Source organism: Myxine glutinosa, chromosome 1, assembly GCF_964187855.1.
Source record: "Myxine glutinosa chromosome 1, kmMyxGlut1.1, whole genome shotgun sequence".
NCBI classification, from domain to species: domain Eukaryota; kingdom Metazoa; phylum Chordata; class Myxini; order Myxiniformes; family Myxinidae; genus Myxine; species Myxine glutinosa.
This window is the reverse complement of record NC_136261.1, coordinates 14001372-14023582: the sequence shown is the minus strand read 5'-3', so window position 1 is coordinate 14023582 and position 22211 is coordinate 14001372. Positions and strand designations below refer to the sequence as shown.

Genomic DNA, 22211 nt, shown 5'->3' with positions numbered 1-22211 from the left:
CATTATCTCCTTGCCATCCACCGTTTGCCCTGTTCACGTGACTCGTGGTGGTCCCTCTCGGCTCTCCCCCCGTTGGTATTTTTGTGCATATAAGATTGTTCACGTTTCTGTTTAAATATTATTTAAATATGTTTAACCTTTCCCCTTCTGTGTTTTATTCAGTGGTATATTACAACATGCTGTTTTTCTTCCCATTTAAAAGGCTTTTCTCAATTTCCTCTCCAACTCATTCCACTTCAAAAAAAAGAAATTCAATATCTTATACGTCTCCCTCACTACATGGTCTAAATTCACATTCATTCCATCCCTCCTCCATCATCCTGAACCGGATTGTTAACTTGAAAATCACAACAAACCCAATTTGTTATCAATGTTCGTCTTTCATTAATCATCCACTTTCTAAACTCCCCTCTTGCCCCTCCCATCCAAATCCCCCCCCCTTGCACCTACACTCCTAAACTCCCCCCTTGCCCCTCCACTCCTGAACTCCCCCCTTGCCCTTCCCCTCCTAAACTCCCCCCCTGCCCCTCCCCTCCTAATCCCCCCCCTTGCCCCTCCACTCCTGATCTCCCCCCTTGCCCTTCCCATCCTAAACTCCCCCCTTGCCCCTCCCCTCCAAATCCCCCCCCTTGCCCCTACACTCCTAAACTCCCCCCTTGCCCCTCCACTTCTAAACTTCCCCCTTGCCCCTTCCCTCCAAAACTCCCCCCTTGCCCCTCCCCTTCAAAACTCCCCCCCAATCCCTCCCATTCAATTCTCCCCCCATACCATTCCTCTCCAATTCTCCCTCCTCCCCCCTCCTCCTCCAAGCTGCCTCCTCCCCACTTCGTCTCCCTTCTATCTCATACCTCCACCCCCCAAACCTTCTACTTTCCTCTGCCCCCCCTCAAACAACCCCTCACTGTGCCTCATCCCTTCACCATCAAACCTTTGATCCTCCTCATCCTTCCCTTTCTTGGAACTCTTCTGCAACATCTGACACACTATCAACTGCTCTCCCTACCTCCCCCTCTCATCCTTCATCTTACCTTACTCCTCCCCTCCCCTGTCCTGTACCCGATGCTCCCCCTCTCTCTTCATTAACGGTGTGGACCTCAAACATCCGGGGCCTTCGCTCAAACCTGACTGATCTCTCCATACAGGTTGCTTCTGACAATCCAGACTTGATCTGCTTAACAGAGACTTTCCTCCTTCAAGATGTCTCTGATTCCTTAATATCTCTTCCTGGTTACTCCCTCCTCCGGTATGATAGACCTGAGCCTCGGCCTGGTGGTGGGGTGGCTATCTTTGTCAAAAACTCTCTTCCTCACTCTACTTGCACTGCCCTCTTTCCTCCTCACCCGCAGGAGTACCTCTGGTTACGGCTTCCTCTCCGCTCCCACCTTTTGTTCATATGTGTTCTGTACCGTCCCCCAAACAGTGATGACTCCATCTACATTTCACTGTCTGACAACATGGACCAACTTCTATCCACTCATCCCAACTCTCTCTTCCTCATATGTGGTGACTTCAACTGTCATCATGCCACCTGGTTGGGTGTGGGTTCCTCTCTCACCAGTCATGGCACCTCAGCAAAGGACTTCTGTGACTCACTGGGATTGACACAATCTGTCAATTTCCCGACCCGGATCTCAGCCAATGGAGTATCTTCTCTTCTAGACTTGGTTATGACAAACTTCCCTGCTAATGTCTGCTGCTCTTCTTCTGCTCCAATCGGTTCTTCTGATCATGTGCTTGTCAAAGTGGACATCTCTCTGGCCATTCTCAGAGAGCCTCCTCAGCGCCGACGAGTCTGGCATTTCACTCAGGCCGACTGGGAGGGTCTTCAAGCAGCCATCAATCGTCTGGATTGGTCTCCCATCTCCACTGCCTCTGACATCAATTCTTCCTGGGAATTCTTCCAAAGCAAACTGATCTCTCTCATGCACAGATTTATCCCATCTCGCCTTCAGTTGTCTTACCCTTCCTCCCGTCCATGGTACACTGAATCTTGTGGTGAGACAGTTGCCCTGAAACAACTTGCCTTTGCCTCTTGGAAGGCTAATCCAACTGAAGGCAATCTCAGTTCCTTCCACCAAGCTCGGAACAAGTGTGTGTCTACCCTCAGGAGTGCCAGGAAGCACTATCTCTCCTCACTCAAGAATGAACTCTCAAACCTGTCTCCTTCCTCCAAATCCTGGTGGCATCTGGTCAAATCCGTTTCTGGTGTTTGTTCCCCCTCCATCCCCTCCCTTACCTCAAATAGCCACACAGTTGACATCGCACGTGACAAAGCCGAATGCCTCAACTCTGTGTTCGCCTCAAAATCCTTAGTCCCAAACCCATCTCTCTCTGTTCCCACCTTTCCCAGTCGAACCCAACTGCTCCTGGACTCTGTGTCCTTCTCTCCTGACAAGGTGGAGAAGTTTTTGTCAAACCTCGACTCTGATTCTGCAACTGGACCAGACGGCATCAGCCCACGGGTCCTAAAATCCTGCTCTGCCGCTCTATCTCACCCTCTCTCTGTTCTTTTCACCCTATCTTTTGCTCAAGGTCATCTGCCAGCATCCTGGAAATCAGCTAACATTACCGCTTTACACAAAAAAGGTGCAAAAACAGATCCTTGCAACTACAGACCAATCAGCCTGCTCCCAATTATGAGCAAAGTCATGGAATCCATCATTGCTTCGGATATGAAATCGTTCCTCTTCTCCAATGGCTTGATCTCTGATCATCAATTTGGTTTCAGACCAGGTCACTCTACTCTGGACATGCTGCTTCTGCTGTCTCAACAATGGATGGAGGTCCTCAATGCCAAACAGGAAATCAGAGCTGTCTCCCTTGACATATCACGGGCCTTTGATACGGTCTGGCACCCAGCTCTGCTCACCAAACTCTCCTCCGATGGTATCCATGGAAATCTCCATGCATGGCTTGCGGACTTCCTCTCTGGTCGTAGTCAACGTGTGGCCCTGAATGGATTTCTCTCATCTCCTCTTCCTGTTCAGGCTGGAGTTCCCCAAGGAAGTGTGCTGGGCCCTGTGCTTTTTCTGGTCTTTATCAATGATCTCTCCGACTCTCTGGAAAATCCTCTCTATCTCTTTGCTGATGACTCCCCTCTCTGCCGCTCCATTCCTCTTCCCTCAGATCGGCAGTCTGCAGCCTCCTCACTCTCTGAAGACCTGGACAACATCACAGACTGGTCAAACAAGTGGAACATGTCTTTCAATCCTGACAAATCTCACTCTCTCACTCTCTTACTATGTCTCTCCGAAAAGATCGACTGGACAACCCTCCCATCTACTTTCTCAACAATCCTCTCCAAGAAGTTCTGTCGCTCAAGCTTTTGGGTCTCACTATCTGCCATGATCTTTCTTGGGAAAACCACATTTCCAAGCTGGCCTCCAAAGCCAGTCGCCGACTGGGCATCCTCCGTCGTGCGAAGTCCTTCCTCGGCACACCTGAGCTCCTCACCACATACAAGGCTTTCATCCGCAGCTCAATGGAATACTGTTCTCCCCTATGGGCTGGTGCTCCTGCCTCACACCTGGCTCGGCTTCACGCTGTTGAATCCAAAGCTTTCAAAATCATTGGAATCTCCCGCGATGAAGCTATCTCTGAGGGCCTTTCACTCACTCACCGCAGGCAGGTAGGTGGTCTTTCTGTCTTCTACCGACACCTCTCCGGCCTTGCTCCCCCAGCTCTCTCTGTGCTCTGTCCCCCAAATATTCCTACAGGTCGCACAAGATCTGCCAGCAACCCTCTGATGGTTAAACTGCCGAAATCTCGGCTCTCTGCTCACCTTCACTCTTTCATTCCTCTTTTCTCCTGCCTCTGGAACAAACTCCCACACTCCCTTCAATCCCTCTCCTCCCTCCAGGTCTTTAAAACAGCTGTTCACCACCATCTCTTATCTTCCCCCATCCAAAACCTTGATCTTTTCTACCCCCACTAATTCACCCCAGATCCACCTTGTTTGAAATTCCAACTTCTTTCCTGGAAATCCTGGCAGTGTCCATATGTTTATACCTCTCCCACCCCCACCCCCCCCCTCCCTTCACATGCCTCCCCCCCAAAGCCCTCTCCCTCCCACAGATCTCTCGATGTCTCCATGTCTCTCAGTCCCTGCTCTCAAATGTTGTGTTTGTGTCCTTCCCCCTCTCTCCCCATCTTGTCTACCGCTCCCGATGTTATTTGTTTTATGTGTCTGTTTGTCTTTCTGTGTGATTAATGTTCGCTCTTTCACGAGCCTCGATCTTGTATACAAAAAAAAAAAAAAAAAATCTCAAAGCCCTGCTTGCACTCGTTTAATTAGTCATACTCATTGTAATAACGAGAGTTGTGAGTAACCATCAATTTCCAAGCAGCAAAACCAAAAACCGAAAGAAGGAACCAGAGACACCTTCAAATTAATCATTTTTAAACCGGCAAAGTTACAAACTTATAAAAAGTTGTTTTTCTTGTTAAAATTGGTATTGGTATCGACATTATTAAGAACGCCATCTTGTTGTTTTTTTTTGCTTATTGTTTTTTGTATACTAAGTTGAGTCTCGTATAACAGCTAACACGTATAATCTAATAAAGTGTGTGGGAGACAAGGGGGAGAGAGAGGGAAGCACAATAACAGTAGAGAACAGGGACATCAGGAGATCTGTGAAAGGGAGAGGGCTGAAGCGGAGTACATGGGATAAAGAAATGGACACTACCAGGACTTTCAGGAAAGAAAGTGAATTTGAAGGAGGTGGATTTGGGGTCTATTAACAGGAATAGAAAAGATCAAAGTTTTTGGATGGGGACGATATGATAAAAGATGGTGGTGAACAGCTGTTTTAAAGACCTGGAGGGAGGAGTGGCATTGAAGCTAGAGCGGGAGTTTGTTCCAGAGGCGGGAGAAGAGAGGAATGAAGGAGTGAAAGTGAGCAGAGAGTCTTGATCTTGGCAGTTTCACCAGAAGCGGGTTGCTGGCAGATCTTGTGCGACCTGAAGGAATATTTGGGGGACAGAGCACAGACATAGCTGGAGGGGTTAGGCCGGAGAGGAGTCGGTAAAAGATGGAAAGACCGCCAACCTGCCTGCAGTGAGAGAGTGAAAGGCCCTCCGAGCTAGCTTCATCGCGGGAGATTCCAATGATTCTAAAAGCCTTGGTTTCTACAGCGCCGAGCTAGGTGTGAGGCAGGTGCACCAGGCCAAAGGGGAGAGCAGTACTCCATCACTCTGCGGATGAAAGCTTTGTCAGTGGTGAGAAGCTCAGTAGTGCCTAGGAAGGACTTCGCATGACGGAGGATGCCCAGTCGGCGACTGGCTTGGGAGGCCAGCTTGGAAATGTGGTTTTCCCAGGAAAGATCATGGCAGATAGTGAGATCCAAAAGCTTGAGTGACAGAACTTCTTGGAGAGGATTGTTGAGAAAGTAGACGGGAGGGTTGGCCAGTCGGTCTTTTCGGAGAGACATAGTGAGAGTGTGTGATGTGTCAGGATTGAAAGACATGTTCCACTTGTTTGACCAGTTTGTGATTTTGTCCAGGTCTGCAGAGGTTGCTAAGGAAGAATTCATGGATTATCTTCATAAGTGTTCAAGTCAGAGTCATTGTAACCTATTGCTGCATCCTCAGGGTGATCTTGACCATCCGTCGGGCACAGCCAGCTGACCACGTCCAAAAAAGTGGTAACCACACCCCAAGTTGTGGCCCGGATTTTTAATGGTTGGCGTAAACGGGCTGTTTAACCTCATTAGTGCCACAATTTTGATGACGTGAAACTTCTTTATTGACGATTTGTCTTAATTATCCAGATTATCTTAAACCTCTGACTAAATAAATACCTAGAGGTAACAGGGTGTGGTTGGTCTCCAAAGCAAGCTGCTGAATTGGCATTCTCCAACATACAAAGTCTTTACTTGGCACACTTGAACTCCTAGATCCACCTACAAGGCTTTCATCCGCAGCTTGATGGAGTACTGCTCTCTCCTCTCGGCTGACTCCCCTGCTTCACATCTGGCTGAGCTTGACGACGTGGAAAACCAAGGCCTTTAAGATTTTTGGAATTTGTCATGATGGACAGTTCAGTAGTCTATGGGCTTGTCACTTTGCCATTAGAGACAGTTTAGTCATGTCTGTCTTCCACCACCCACGTTCTGGTCTTGTTCCTTCTCCTCTTTCCGGGCTTTGCCTCCTCCATATTTCTGCAGGACTAACACGATCCACCATCAACCCCCTTCTGGTAAAACTACCGAAATCCAGGTTCACTTCTCACCTCTACTCATTTGTTCCTCTTTCCCCCCCCCCCCCCCCCCCCACCTGTGGAATCAACTTCTACTCCTCTTCAATCTCATTCTTCCCTCCATGTCATGAAGACAGCTGTTCACCATCTCCGATCACAACCAATCCAAAACCAGGAGCTTTTCTACCCTTGTTATTCCCATCCAAATCCCTGCTCCTTCCAATTTTCCAGTTTTCCTTCCTTGTAGTTCCCATCTGTTTCCATCCCTGTCCAACTTGTCCACTCCTTGCATGTGTGTTTTGCGTTTGTTTTTTCTGTTATGTCATGATCAGTTTATTCTTCCAGAAGCCTCGACTATGTATACAATTTTCTTTTTATTTCACAACAAATGAAGTAGAATTGGAAGCTGTCTAAGGTTCAGTGATGATCCTTAAAAAAGCTGTTGGAGCAAATATAAGATAAAGAACATCTAAAATTTCAAATCGAAAACAAAACAACTTTATCCTCGAAATGTAATCCTAAAAGAAGACAGATACTGTAAACCCTCTGAGGTGCTTGTGTAAGATTACAACCAACGAGAGAGGCCCGAAAGTAGACAGTTTGCATGAAGGAATGTTTGCATCGAAATGCTTTTCAGTGTTTTCATCAAGTTCACACTGGAGGATGGCCTAACAAGTGCAAAATATGTCACAAGAGAATGTTCATAAGAAAGAGAGTTGACGAGAGAGGCTACGAGTTCATCTTTCTCGTTGGTTGTAATCTCCTTTGATATCCACTTCAGGAGATTACAACCAACGAGAGCGATTAACTTGTCACAACGGTACCTCGGAACCTGGAGGTTCTTGTTCCACCTTTCACTGCCCGCCTAAGGATTTTACGACCAGCAAGAGAGACCTGACCGGTGCACATTTCATAACAAGGCGTTTTGACATATCAACAGAACGACGCAGTAGAAATGAACACCAAATATATATGTTACGGTCAGCTGATCCGTTCCGGTTGTCCAGTTGTAATCTGGCGTGTTAGAACCACCGCAGAGGTCAGGTGAGTCAACGACTCCAGATCCGATCGCGACCTTTTAATCTCCACTACCATACCCACTGGAACCGCTGAGCCACCCGAGCTGTATGCCGATAGGCGACCAAGTTGCCCATCTAATGAGGCCGAGCAAACTTTGATCAGATGGTGTGATTTTCTGCAGCACAAATCGACTTTAACAGAATTTATTAATAACCACCAGAAGATCGGCGTTCCTGCTCGCCCGTTCATCGTTCTACCTCCCTGGTCATCGTGCCTGCTTGCCTGTCCCTCATCCTGCCTCCATGCTTCGCTGGGTGAGGGGGTAGTGTTGTGGGAATGCCTTCGAGGAGGTATCTTTGCACAATATAGTGATAGTAATTTCCTTAAGTGCCTGGTTAGAATAAGTGTGAGGTAATTTTATGTTGATGTGGAATATGTGTCCATATATGTAAGAAGAGAAGAAGCTGTCGTCTTCTCTCCCTACGTGTCTAAAACTGCATTCCCTTGACACTTTTTAATTGGTTTAACCCTTTGGAATCTGTCTTAAATGTTCTTCAAAGCGATGCGACTGGCCGTCGGCAGAAGTAAAGGCAGAAAAACGCTGCCATGAAGACCACATGCTACCAATCTGGGTAAGATCAGGGTGGTTTGCCCCATGCATGGACTTGGCCGGTAGCTGAGTTGGGTGGGGCTAATGCTGTCACGGTTTGAGGTGGGGACTAAAAGCATTATGATCCAGGCAATCTAGCCCATTTTTTCACCCAACTTGGAACAAATTGCAACAGAATTTTTTTTGCCACAATGCATTTCTACAAGGTCCCCAGAACAACATACTAAAAGTCCCAAGCAATCCCAACATGGGAAATATGTCTAATTTGCATAATCCAATATGGCCGCCAATCTGCAATTATAGAAGTTAGTAATAGCAATGAAATAATAATTCTAACACTCTAATTATAATTATAATTATACTCTAATAAATAATAAATAAATACTCTAATTATAACACTCTAACTCTAACACTCTTTACTCAAGAACAATGCATTCAGTATATTGCGGACAATGTTGACCATAATGTAGCAACACTAGATGGCACCGGGACATTTCATGGCATGGGCATCATAGCTACTGTTACACCACAAATAAAGACCTCAAGACCTGTCCCCAAAGTGTCTGTTACAGCTTCGGACATTGCTGCAGTTGGCCGTATAAACATTGAGTACTTCCGTATCCCTGCAATCATGCCACCACTCACCTATCTGCCACTTGTACACACGGCAGCGGATGATCCGACATCTCAACTTGACATTCTATGGAAAACCTCCCTATTTCTTCGCTCTCCAAGACCAGCATGGTCTGGTATGATGCAAATTTTTTTGCTCAAGGTCAACTGCCATCTGCTTGGAAATCAGCCAACATCACCGCTTTGCACAAAAAAGGTGCAAAAACAGATCCTAGCAACTACAGACCAATCAGCCTTCTCCCAATTATCAGCAAAGTCATGGAATCCATCATTGCTTCTGATATGAAATCTTTCCTCTTCTCCAATGGCTTGATCTCTGATCATCAATTTGGTTTCAGACCAGGTCACTCTACTCTGGACATGCTGCTTCTGCTGTCTCAACAATGGATGGAGGTCCTCAATGCCAAACAGGAAATTAGAGCTGTCTCCCTCGACATATCACGTGCCTTCGACACGGTCTGGCACCCCGCTCTGCTCACCAAACTCTCCTCCTTTGGTATCCATGGAAATCTCCACGCATGGCTGGCGGACTTCCTCTCTAGTCGTCGTCAACGTGTGGCCCTGAATGGGTTTCTCTCATCTCCTCTTCCTGTTCAGGCTGGAGTTCCCCAAGGCAGTGTTCTGGGCCCCGTGCTTTTTCTGGTCTTCATCAATGATCTCTCTGACTCTCTCGAAAATCCTCTCTATCTCTTTGCTGATGACTCCACTCTCTGCCGCTCCATTCCTCTTCCCTCAGATCGGCAGTCTGCTGCCTCCTCACTCTCTGAAGACCTGGACAAAATCACAGACTGGTCAAACAAGTGGAACATGTCTTTCAATCCTGACAAATCTCACACTCTTACTATGTCTCTCCGAAAAGATCGACTGGACAACCCTCCCATCTACTTTCTCAACAATCCTCTCCAAGAAGTTCTGTCGCTCAAGATTTTGGGTCTCACTATCTGCCATGATCTTTCTTGGGAAAACCACATTTCCAAGCTGGCCTCCAAAGCCAGTCGCCGACTGGGCATCCTCCGTCGTGCGAAGTCCTTCCTCGGCACACCTGAGCTCCTCACCACATACAAGGCTTTCATCCGCAGCTCAATGGAATACTGTTCTCCCCTATGGGCCGGTGCTCCTGCCTCACACCTAGCTCGGCTTCACGCTGTTGAAACCAAAGCTTTCAGAATTATTGGAATCTCCCGCGATGAAGCTATCTCTGAGGGCCTTTCACTCACTCACCGCAGGCAGGTAGGTGGTCTTTCTGTCTTCTACCGACTCCTCTCCGGCCTTGCACCCCCAGCTCTCTCTGTGCTCTGTCCCCCAAATATTCCTACAGGTCGCACAAGATCTGCCAGCAACCCTCTGATGGTTAAACTGCCGAAATCTCGGCTCTCCGCTCACCTTCACTCTTTCATTCCTCTTTTCTCCCGCCTCTGGAACAAACTCCCTCACTCCCTTCAATCCCACTCCTCCCTCCAGGTCTTTAAAACAGCTGTTCACCACCATCTCTTATCTTCCCCCATCCAAAACCTTGATCTTTTCTACCCCCGCTAATTCACCCCAGATCCACCTTGTTTGAAATTCCAACTTCTTTCCTGGAAGTCCTGGCAGTGTCCATATGTTTTATACCTCTCCCACTGCCCCCTTCCCACGCCCCCCCCCCCCCAAAGCCCTCGCCCTCTCTCAGATCTCTCGATGTCTCCATGTCTCTCGGTCCCTGCTCTCAAATGTTGTGTTTGTGTCCTTCCCCCTCTCTCCCCATCTTGTCTACCGCTCCCTATGTTATATGTTTTATGTGTCGGTTTGTCTTTCTGTGTGTTCATGTGATTAATGTTCGCTCTTTCACGAGCCTCGATATTGTATACAAAAAAAAAAAAAAAAAAAAAAAAAAAAAAAAAAAAAAAAAAAAAAAAAAAAAAAGGTCCATCTTGGCCAATATCCAGGACAGTCTTCTGTGATATTCCTTCCAATGATTGATCTCAATCCTGGTGATCCAAATTGTATCTATTCCACACGAAGGTTTGTGTCAGCTCAGGCCATGCGACATGGTGTTACTCCTGTCCTCACATTCGATCAACCCTTGTATTGGAAAGAATTGTCAATTGTTCGATCTCAACTAGTTGACAGTCATCTCTGGCGAATGGTCCTCAAACTGGGAGGGTTTCACATGGAAATGAGTTTCCTGGGTAGCATCGGGCATCTGATGGCGGGTTCCGGATTGGAAGAAGTCCTTGTGGTTGTGTACGCTAGTAACACCGTGAGCCACATGTTGACTGGCAAGGCTGTGTCCAGAGCAGTCCATGGTCACATGCTAGTAGATGCTGCACTGAACACCATCCTTCTGTCCAGCGCATACAATGTACCAGTGCCATCCAAAATGAAAGTAGAGGACCCTGATGAAGTGATGACAGGTGATGATGTCGAACAACATTCTGACACAACCGACTTGACCATAGCAGCAGAAGTATATGACAATGCAGTTTCCTCTACAACATCTGTAGAAAACGTGTGTTTGGCAGATGTCTGGACCAGAATTCAAAGCAAACTGAAGGAAAAGAAGGATATAATGACCACAATGCAGACTGCAGAACTCTGGGTACAATATATGGAAATGGTAGACATTCTACAAAAAATAGACAGACAGGAAGTTGTTGTGGTAGGAGGAGACCTAAATGGACATGTGGGAAGGAGTATGGACGGTTTTGAGGGAGTTCATGGGGGTTACGGATATGGTGTGAGAAATGGAGAAGGTGAAAGGATTTTGGAGTTTGCTGATGGAGCTGATTTGTTGATTTGTAATACTCATTTCCAGAAAGGGGATAATAAGCTTGTTACATACACGTCAGGTGGGTCGACAACAACCGTTGACTACCTGATGGTGCGTAGGCGAGATAGGGGGCACCTCCGGGACACAAAGGTGATCCCGGGGGAGGAGGCTGTTTCACAGCACCACTTGGTTGTCTGCGACATAAGGGTGAAAGGTGCGAGGAGAGCTCGGCGGGTGAAGTACCAACCGAGAATGAAGGTGTGGAGGTTGAAAGAGGTGACAGTAAGGGAGGAATTAAAAGAGAGGCTGAGTCGGGTCGAGGATGATGTGGTTGAGCTTGAAAGGGGTTGGATGTCAATGAAAGATAGTCTGTTGGGAGCCGTTGGTGAGGTATGTGGATGGACAAAAGGGCCACGGAGGCACTCGGAAACATGGTGGTGGGATGATGAAGTTGGAAAGAGGATTGACGAGAAGAGGAAGAAGTTCAAGGAGTGGCAGAAGGTGAAGGGTACGGGAGCAGAAAAAGCAGAGCATGAAAGTTATAAGGCAGCCAAGAAGGCTGCAAAGAAAGACGTAGCAAAGGCGCAGGAGACATGCAGGAAAATGTTCGGAGAACGCTTGGATTCGGAAGAGGGTCAGAGAGCGGTATTCAGGATTGCAAAGCAGATAGCGAAAGAAAGGTGTGATGTGATGGGGGTGGGTTGCTTGAAGGATGAAGTGGGACAAATCGTTGTGGACCCAGATGGAATTAAAGGAAGATGGAAAAGATATATGGAAATGCTGTTGAATACAGAGAATGAATGGGATGGCAACATAGAGAGTAACCCAGTTTTAGGACCGGCAGAGAAGATAACTGAGAAGGAAGTTGAGGAAGCGATAAAAGCAATGAAGAGTAGAAAGCGGGAGGGCCGACGGGAATTGTGGGAGATATGTTGAAGGCAGCAGGAAGTTGGGGTGTGAAGAGAATGACAGAGATCTGTAATCTGGTGGTGAAAGAAGGCCGCATTCCAGTGGATTGGGAACTGAGTACCCTTGTCCCTCTATACAAGGGCAAAGGTGACCCTCTGGAGTGTGGCTCGTACCGAGCGATAAAGTTATTGGAGCATGGAATGAAGGTATTGGAAAGGGTGTTGGAGAGGAGGATAAGGAAGAAGGTGAAGATCGACGAAATGCAGTTTGGATTTATGCCAGGAAGAGGAACGACAGACGCGCTTTTTATTGTGAGGCAGTTGCAGGAGAAGTACATGGAGAAGAGGAAGAAGTTGTTTCTTGGGTTTGTTGATCTGGAGAAAGCATTCGATAGGGTTCCACGCGAAGTATTGACATGGGCCTTGAGGAAGTTAGAAGTGGAGGAATGGTTGATCAGAGTTGTGATGGCAAAGTACAATAGAACGCGCACTGCTATAAGGACGAAGGACGGGAACAGTGGTGAGTTTGAGGTGAAGGTGGGAGTGCATCAGGGGTCGGTACTCAGACCACTACTATTTGTAGCTGTGATGGAGGTGCTGGCTCAGAACGTAATGGAGGGTTTACCGTGGGAGTTGTTGTATGCAGATGATCTGGTGTTGATTGCGGAAAGTATGGATGGACTGAAGGAAAAGATGAACAAGTGGAAGGAAAGTATGGAGACAAAAGGTCTGAAGGTGAATATAGGAAAGACGAAGGTGATGGCAAGTGGTAAAGCATGTGGTGAGGTGGAAAGAACTGGGAAGTGGCCATGTGCTGTGTGTAGGAAGGGTGTCGGAGTGAACTCAATTCAATGTACAATGTGCGCTGAGTGGGTTCATCAAAAATGTAGTGGTCTGAGAGGGTCATTAACCAGTGTGGCAGGTACATTCAAATGTAAGGTGTGCATAGAGGGAGCTGCAGATGGAGGAAATGTTGAGTTGGATCTTGGAGACGGCGTGAAGCTGGAAGGTGTGAAAACATTTTGCTATCTCGGAGACATGCTGAATGGAGAGGGTAGATCAGACTCGGCAACGGTTGCTCGAGTGAGATGTGCATGGAAGAAGTTTTGGGAACTGAGTGGCGTGCTGATGAGGAGGGGAGTGTCGTTGAAGCTGAAGGGAAAAGTGTATGCTGCATGTGTGAGAAGTGTTATGATTAGCGGGAGCGAGACATGGGTCATGAATGTAGAGCAGCAACGAAGGCTGGAAAGGGTGGAATTGCGAATGGTTCGGTGGATGTGCGGAGTGTCGCTGAGAGAGAGGAAGACAAATGATGAATTGCGAAAGATGATGGGAATAGAGCCTGTGATTGATGCTGTGAAGAGGAACAGGTTGAGATGGTTTGGTCATGTGTTGAGGAAGGATGAAAGTGACTGGTTGAGAAGAGTGATCGAAATAAATGTTGAAGGAAGTAGAGGACGGGGAAGACCGAGAAAGACTTGGCTAAAGACAGTGGAAGAAGACATGCGGGCAAGGGGGTTAACAAGAAGAGATGCAGAAAATAGGGCAAAATGGAGAAGATTGTCATGGGGACCGCAAGGCTAACCCCCGCTCTTGCAGGGAAAATGGCCTTAAAATGCATGTTGTTGTTGTTGTTGTTGTTGTTGTAGACATTCTACAGAGGTTTCTCAAAACTGAACGCACAGGCAATTGGAAAATGCATCTCCAATCGGTACGTGAAATGTTACCATACTTTGCAGCATCTGGACACACTATATGCAAAGTCTGCATATATCTATCTTCAAATGATGTTAAATCTGCCAGAGACACACCCAGAAGTCTACCAGAAATTTGAGCAGGGATACCATGTGGTGAGACGCAGCGACAGATATTGGTCAGGATTGTCGACCGATCTCATTATATTGAACAAGTGCTCATGAGAAGTGTTAAGACAAGTGGGGGACTTACAAGAGGAAAGGGGATGACAGAAACCCAGCGCATGGTGTGGGTCCTATCTTTGCCAGCGTGTGCAAACATCAATGATGCCATGCAAAAGCTCAGTGGTGTGTCACATGAAACCAGTGACCAACACAAGGACATATCATCAGCAAGACAAGCTAGAGATGTCAGCGACACCCTTGACCTTATCAGTTATCTTGAAAAGAGAAACCCATTTGTTAATAACAGTACACTGCTCAACATTGCAAATGGCATGACAGCTCAGGAAGGAGTCAATGTTGAAAGAACAAGAGACGTTGGTGAACGGATTCTAGCGTCAATGGTTGGGAAATCTGTCGATGAGTTTGTCTTCCGAAAAGCTGATCAAGCAAAGACACTCAGTACAAGATCAACTGTCAAAATCAAAGACGAATCTGTGAAGGTGGATCCACAGCTGATATTCCAGAGGCTGATAACTGTCGCTGAACGCTGTGAAGATGTTCCATCACTGTTCAAGTATGAACTCTGTAGTCACCCTCCTGCATTGTTCGAATCTTCCTCCCTTCCACTGCAGGCCAATAAGGCAACTCTTTCTGATTCTACCTGGAAAATCATCCCAGAGAAACAACGAGAACCTACTGAAAATGTCCAGTACATCCTTGATGGTGGTGCTCTACTTCACAGACTACCCTGGCCAAGAGGTTCTACCTTTGATTATGTGTGTGATCTATACACCAACTATGTTGTACAGAAATATGCTGATGCTACTGTTGTCTTTGATGGCTACAATGATGACCCATCAACGAAAGATGCCACACACATGAGAAGAACAGGAGCCTGTACTGGTGTGACAGTTCACTTTGCGGGTGAAATGGTGATTCAATCCAGAAAAGAGGATTTATTGAACAATGCGAGGAACAAACAGCGCTTCATTTCTTATCTGAGTGACAAACTGGAGACAGCTGGGTGCAATACATTTCATGCGAAGCAAAATGCCGATTTGTTAATTGTTCAAACAGCTGTCGCCCCTGCACGAACAACAGACACTGTCCTGGTGGGAGATGACACGGACTTACTCATCCTTCTTATTCCTGGTGGGAGATGACACGGACTTACTCGTCTTTATTCACCATGCTGAAATGGACGCACATGACTTGTTCCTGATACCAGAACCAAAGCAAACTTCAAGAAAGAACAGGATTTGGAACATGAAGCAATCAAAGAATTTGCTCGGCAGTGATGTACAGTCACGTGAAAAAGTAAGTACACCCCATGTAAAGTTTTGACTTTTTCAACATATTTCAACATACAGCTATTTGATCTTCATCTATCTATAATTCCACTAATCTCTGTCTGTGTGTGTGTGTGTATGCGACCGCTGTTTCTCGACAACTACCGGTCCGATATACTTGAAACTTGCCAGGTATATTGCTGGGGACCCGAGGATGTGCCTTTTCAAGGTTTCATATTAATCGGACAATTACTTACCGAGCTATGTCCAAAAAACGATTCAACCAATCAGAGAGCAGCGAGCTATCGCGTGTGCCGAACGTGGCGAACACACTCTGCCTCGGACGGCACATTTGAGAGCGTATTCATTTATTTCACGTTGGCAAACTATGTTGCCGCTATGTTGGCGTTAAACTATGTTTTAAAACTAATTAAAACCATTTCATGTAAATAGAGGGGGGGGGGGGGGGATTGTCACTGTACTCGCAAGCCGTTCGCCGTTCGCTTTGGCGTTGCGAATGGACCAAAACATTTCATGGACCAAACCATTTCATGTAAAGCGTTCGCCGTTCGCTTTGGCGTTGCGAATGGACCAAAACATTTCATGAACCAAACCATTTCATGTAAATAGAGGGGGGGGGGATTGTCACCGTACTCGCACCCACGTACCCACGTACCCACGTACGGGCATTGCACCCACGTACGGGCATGCCCTAGTCTATCTATAATTCCACTAATCTCTGTGTGTATGTTTGTATGTTTGTATGTATGTTTGTCTGTGACCGCTGTTTCTCGACAACCACGGGTCCGATATACTTGAAACTTGCCAGGTATATTGCTGGGGAACCGAGGATGTGCCTTTTCAAGGTTTTAAATTAATCGCAGAAGTAGTTACCGAGCTATGTCCAAAAAACGATTCAACCAATCAGAGAGCAGCGAGCTATCACGTGTGCCGAACGTGGCGAACAGACTCTGCCTCGGATGGCACATTTGAGAGCGTATTCATTTATTTCCCGTCGGCAAACTATGTTGGCGCTATGTTGGCGTTAAACTATGTTTTAAAACTAATTAAAACTAATTTGCGATTCTTTCGCTTTGCGATGCGATTTGCGATTGCGTTAAACTCGCTCGGGCGTTAAACTATGTTTTAAAACTAATTAAAACTAATTTGCGATTCTTTCGCTTTCCTGCGCCTTTGTGCACGCGATGGCGATTTCTTTACCAAACTCCGCAAGCCGTTCGCTTTGGACCAAACCATTTCATGTAAATAGAGGGGGGGGGGGGGGGATTGTCACCGCACTCGCAAGCCGTTTGCTTTGGACCAAACCATTTCATGTAAATAGAGGGGGGGGATTGTCACCGTACTCGCAAGCCGTTCGCTTTGGACCAAACCATTTCATGTAAATAGAGGGGGGGGGGATATAATTTTAGATATAGATATAGTACGGGCATGCCCTAGTTTCAACAATATTGACAGATAAAGGTGATATAATATAACAAATATCATGAAACATTTACATTTTGTAGTCCATTGTATAATTTAAATAAACATAAATGCAAATTTTGCATACGTGGAATGATGACAGAGGAGGATGACAAAACTGTTTAATCGTTTGAGTTGGATGTTCCAGCATTTTGTATACCTACAGCAATCACTACAGCAATTTTCACTCGCTGAACATCTTTATATAAGCATAGTATGGTGATTTTGGAATGAAACTCGTGTATCTGTCACCAATAGACAGAGCATCATTCGTTATATGAGAGAAATATTGCAGATTGGCGGCCATATTGGATTATACAAATTAGACATATTTCCCATGTTGGGATTGCTTGGGACTTTTAGTATGTTGTTCTGGGGACCTTGTAGAAATGCATTGTGGTGAAATAATTTCTGTTGCAATTTGTTCCAAGTGAAACCTTATTTTGCCTGGACTATTAAGAGGGTGGTGTGAGTTGGGGGGGTAGAGATGCTCTAAGACCTGATGGGCAGAGCTGTGGGTGAGCTTCAGTGTACCCCGTCAGCACAAGGCGCCACCCTGCCTGCAAACCTGCAAAACTGTGAAAATTATGTGGTGGTTATTTGATAAATATTCTTTTCTTTATGGACAAATTTTATGTTTTCGGGTTGTTTAATCAATTCCTGCCCTGTTGATTTGGAAGTCAATGGGGAAATTTTAAACTCGTTGCGGACAGTGGCTGAGCCGGGGAGTCAGGGAGGGAGGTGTGGCTGGACCTGACCAACAACCATTGAACTCCACAATCCGAACTGATCCGTGCAACTACAGACCAATCAGCCTGCTCCCAATCATCAGCAAGGTCATGGAATCCATCATTGCTTCCGATATTAAATCCTTCCTCTTCTCCAATGGCTTGATCTCTGATCATCAATTTGGATTCAGACCAGATCACTCGACTCTGGACATGCTGCTTCTGCTGTCTCAACAATGGATGGAGGTCCTCAACGCTAAACAGGAAATCAGAGCCCTCTCCCTTGACATATCTCGTGCCTTCGATACGGTCTCGCGCCCCGCCCTGCTCGACCAAACTCTCCTCTTATGGTATCCATAGAAATCTCCACGCATGGCTTGCAGACTTCCTCTTCGGTCGCAGTCAACGTGTGGCCCGAAATGGTTTTCTCTCATCTCCCCTTCCTGTCCAGGCTGGAGTTCCTCAAGGCAGTGTCCTGGGCCCTATGCTTTTTTAGGTCTTCATTTCTGATCTCCCCGACTCTCTGGAAAATCCTCTCTACCTGTTTGCTGATGACTCCACTCTCTGCCACTCCATACCTCATCCCTCAGATCAGCAGTCTGCCGCCTCCTCACTATCTGCAGACCTGGACAAAATCAGACTGGTCAAACAAGTGGAACATGTCTTTCAATCCTGACAAATCTCACACTCTCACTATGTCTCTCCGAAAAGACCGACTGGACAACCCTACCATCCACCTTCTGAACAATCCTCTCCAAGAAGTTCTGTCACTCAAGCTTTTGGGTCTCACTATCTGCCATATTGTCACAAAACCACATTTCCAAGCTGGCCTCCAAAGCCAGTCGCCGACTGGGCATCCTCCATCGTGCAAAGTCCTTTCTTGGCACACCTGAGCTTTTCACCACAAACAAAGTTTTCATCCACAACTTGATGGAATACTGCTCTCCCCTCTGGGCTGGTGCACCTGCCTCACACCTAGCTCGGCTTCACGCTGCAGAAACCAAAGCTTTCAGAATCATTGGAATCTCCCGCGATGAAGTTGATTCTGAGGACTTTTCGCTCTCTCATCGCAGGCAGGTTGGTAGTCTTTCTGTCTTCTACCAACTCCTCTCCGGCCTTGCTCCCCCACCTCTGTCTCCCAAACATATTTCTGCAGGTCACACAAGATCTGCCAGCAACCCTGGTGAAACTGCCCAAATAAAGACTCTCTGCTCACCTTCACTCTTTCGTTCGTTTTTTTCTCCCGCCTCTGGAACAAACTGCCACACTCTCTTCAATCTCACTCCTCCCTCCTGGTCTTCAAAACAGCTGTTCACCACATCTCTTATCTTCCCCCATCCAAAACCTTGATCTTTTCTACCCCTGTTAATACACCCCAAATCCAACTTTTTCAAATACCGAAGTCTTTCCTGAAAGTCCTAGTAGTGTCCATTTGTTTTATACCATGTATCCCCCCATCCCTCTCCCTTCCACAGATCTGCCGATGTCCCTGTTCTCTACTGTTGTGCTCGTGTGCTCCCCTCTCTCTCTCACCCTCTTTTGTCTTCCTCTGCCTTTATTATATATTGTTGCGGATATGAGGATTGCATTTTTTTTGATTGTGTTGTATTATATTGGAGATGGTGATGAACATTGTTGGATATGGCCCCTCCTGCCTCCAGAGTTGTATAAAGGTAAAAAGGGCGTCCCATAATTCGTCCAAAAGCATACACGTCAGCCAATCATAGAATACCCCTGTTCGATAGTTATATCTTATTATGTGTTTTAGGGTAAGGCTGTGTCTCCCATTAATTGAAATACTCCATTGCACCAGTGAAAGAGATAGATTCCCTTCATTCCCATTCCCAAAACCTCCATTTCCCCTTTCGTCATTGCCAGGCCTCGATCGCCATTGCCAATTACATCCCCTCCAATTGCCGCCATTGACCACGAGGCAGGGTTGGTGAAGAAAGGCGGGTCCCCACCTCGTCAGGGAGGGGAGGAGTGAGCCAGCCCCACTCGACCAACCATGAACAAGGGGTTTGGCTTGAGAGGGCGGAGAGAGAACGTTTGGGGGAGGTTCGAAAAGGTTGAGGGGCGGGGCCTATATAACCCGCCGGCGGGGCGTTCCCAAGTGCAGACGAGAGGGAGTCCAAGCAGTTGAGACAAGGAGGGAGAGACATGAGATGGGCTGAGAAAGGAGAGGAGCTTTTAAGAGAGTCGCAAAAAAGGTCCAAGGCAGATGAGCTGAGAAGAGAGAGGGTCCAAGAAAGAGCTGAGTTGTGAAGTCCAACAAGCAGAGATCATCCAAGGAAGCACCAAGCCTGCTATTCGTCACCTTGCTCGCGAGCGGCAGCGTCTACAGCAGCAGCAGCAACAACAACGCTCGCCAGCCGCTTAGGGGCCTGGACGGCAGTTCGGAGCAGGGCCGCGAAGGAACGGCGGCTGCCCAACGTGCGGATCGTGCTGCCGGACCCAGTGGACTTTCCTCTCCTTCCAGCCAATTCCTGTCATCATTCCCCGTGTGAGTCGTCTTTGTTTGTTCTGTCCTGGGTAGGTAATTAAGCTTGTATAAGCTAAAGATTTCACTGTGTCACCTGCGTCTCATGTGCCTGTAAATTAACGTGACTGCTTTCTTCTTGCTTATATGTGTAAATAATAAACCCAGTTACTCTTCTGTACGTCTTCTTCCTCTTTGCATTCGCTCGCTTTAGAGTTTTCCATATTGAGCAGCTGCGGTGCGATACGGCCAACGTTTGGGGTTGAATCGGGTTAGTCGGGGAATAACTGTTCGGTCGCGGAGCCTCCGCTCGGCAAATATAACATCTTTAACCGCGTACCGTAACAATATGTTTTATGTGTCTCTGTTTATGTTTTTGTGTTTTAAGTGTTCGCTCTCACATGGGCCTCGATTTTGTATGCAAAAAAAGAAAAAGAGTGATTTGAGATCGCAAATTATATTGGCTAGTTCATCAGTTAAAGCATAGATTAGGTTTGGGTGATTAGGGCCCAACACAAAATGTGCCTGCTTCCGAGTAACCACCGCTCGGGTTGCTAATTGGAGTAATCGAGGGCATGATACTGATTAGCGTGTCGCCTAAATGTCTTGTCCTTAAATGAAAATATCCGGAAAATATTTGTCTGGTGGCACGTCTATCCCTCGGCCAGGAGAGGAGCGGGGAGCTTGGACTGCACCGGTGGCACATCACTGCCTCAGCTGGGAAAGGGGAGGAGCCTATACCATGTATAAATAAAGAGTTCATACTACTCATTCATTCTTTATTTAATTGACTATTTATCTGCTTGCAGAATGCATTTGTATATTCTAAGATTGGGAGCAACACAAATGGAGTCGAGGAATTGGAAGCATTAAGCTAATCGGAGAATGAATTTACAAAAGTGCTCGTGATAACTGCTTTTGAGATGCCAAATTTTACTGGCACACAAAATGTACACTGATTTTATTGGTAATCACAAGTGTAAATTATTTTATTGGTAATCAATGAAAAAAGGCCTTTTTAACCTTAATTTCCAAAAGCTGTGTTAACAGGTCTGACATAAAAGTAAAACGGACATGAAACTTGTGTAGCACAGACACGATGGCCAAATGGCTTCTTGCATTCAAATTGTTTTTGATTAGAATGATGAGTTCTCCTTTGCAGTCAGTCTGGAGAATAAAAAGATCACTTACGCTGAAAAACAAGTTTATTTGCATTTTCACAAAAGTAAATTGCAGGTGGCATTGTGTATCAAAGGTGAAATGTGCCAACAACAACAACAACAACATGCATTTTAAAGGCCATTTTCCCTGCTAGAACGGGGGTTAGCCTTGCGGTCGCCATGACAATCTTCTCCATTTTGCCCTATTTTCTGCATCTCTCCTTGTTAACCCCCTTACCCGCATTTCTTCTTCCACCATCTTTAGCCAAGTCTTTCTCGGTCTTCCCCGTCCTCCACTTCCTTCTACATTCATTTCCATCACTCTTCTCAACCAGTCACTTTCATCCTTCCTCAACACATGACCAAACCATCTCAACCTGTTCCTCTTCACAGCATCAATCACAGGCTCTATTCCCATCATCTTTCGCAATTCGTCATTTGTCTTCCTCTCTCTCAACGATACTCCGCACATCCGTCGAACCATTCGCATTTCCACCCTTTCCAACCTTTGTTGCTGCTCTACGTTCATTACCCATGTCTCGCTCCCATAAATCATAACACTTCTCACACATGCAGCATACACCTTTCCTTTCAGCTTCAACGACACTCCCCTCATCATCAGCACGCCACTCAATTCCCGAAACTTCTTCCATGCACATCTCACTCGAGCAACCGTTGCCGAGTCTGATCCACCTTCTCCATTCAGCATGTCTCCGAGGTAGCAAAATGTTTTCACACCTTCCAGCTTCACGCCGTCTCCAAGATCCAACTCAACATTTCCTCCATCTGCAGCTCCCTCTGTGCACACCTTACATTTGAATGTAGCTGCCACACTGGTTAATGACCCTCTCAGACCACTACATTTTTGATGAACCCACTCAGCGCACATTGTACACTGAATGGAGTTCACTCCGACACCCTTCCTACACACAGCACAGGGCCACTTCCCAGTTCTTTCCACCTCACCACATGCTTTACCACTTGCCATCACCTTCGTCTTTCCGATATTCACCTTCAGACCTTTGGCTCCATACATTCCTTCCACTTATTCATCTTTTCCTTCAATCCATCCATACTTTCCGCAATCAACACCAGATC

The 22211-nt window shown here is 46.6% G+C and overlaps 1 protein-coding gene across 4 annotated transcripts in view; it reads left to right on the top strand.

Annotated features, from left to right (window-relative positions):
• LOC137421399 (uncharacterized) overlaps nt 1–22211 on the top strand; it is a 65973-nt gene that overhangs the window by 2241 nt on the left and 41521 nt on the right. The window lies entirely within an intron of this gene.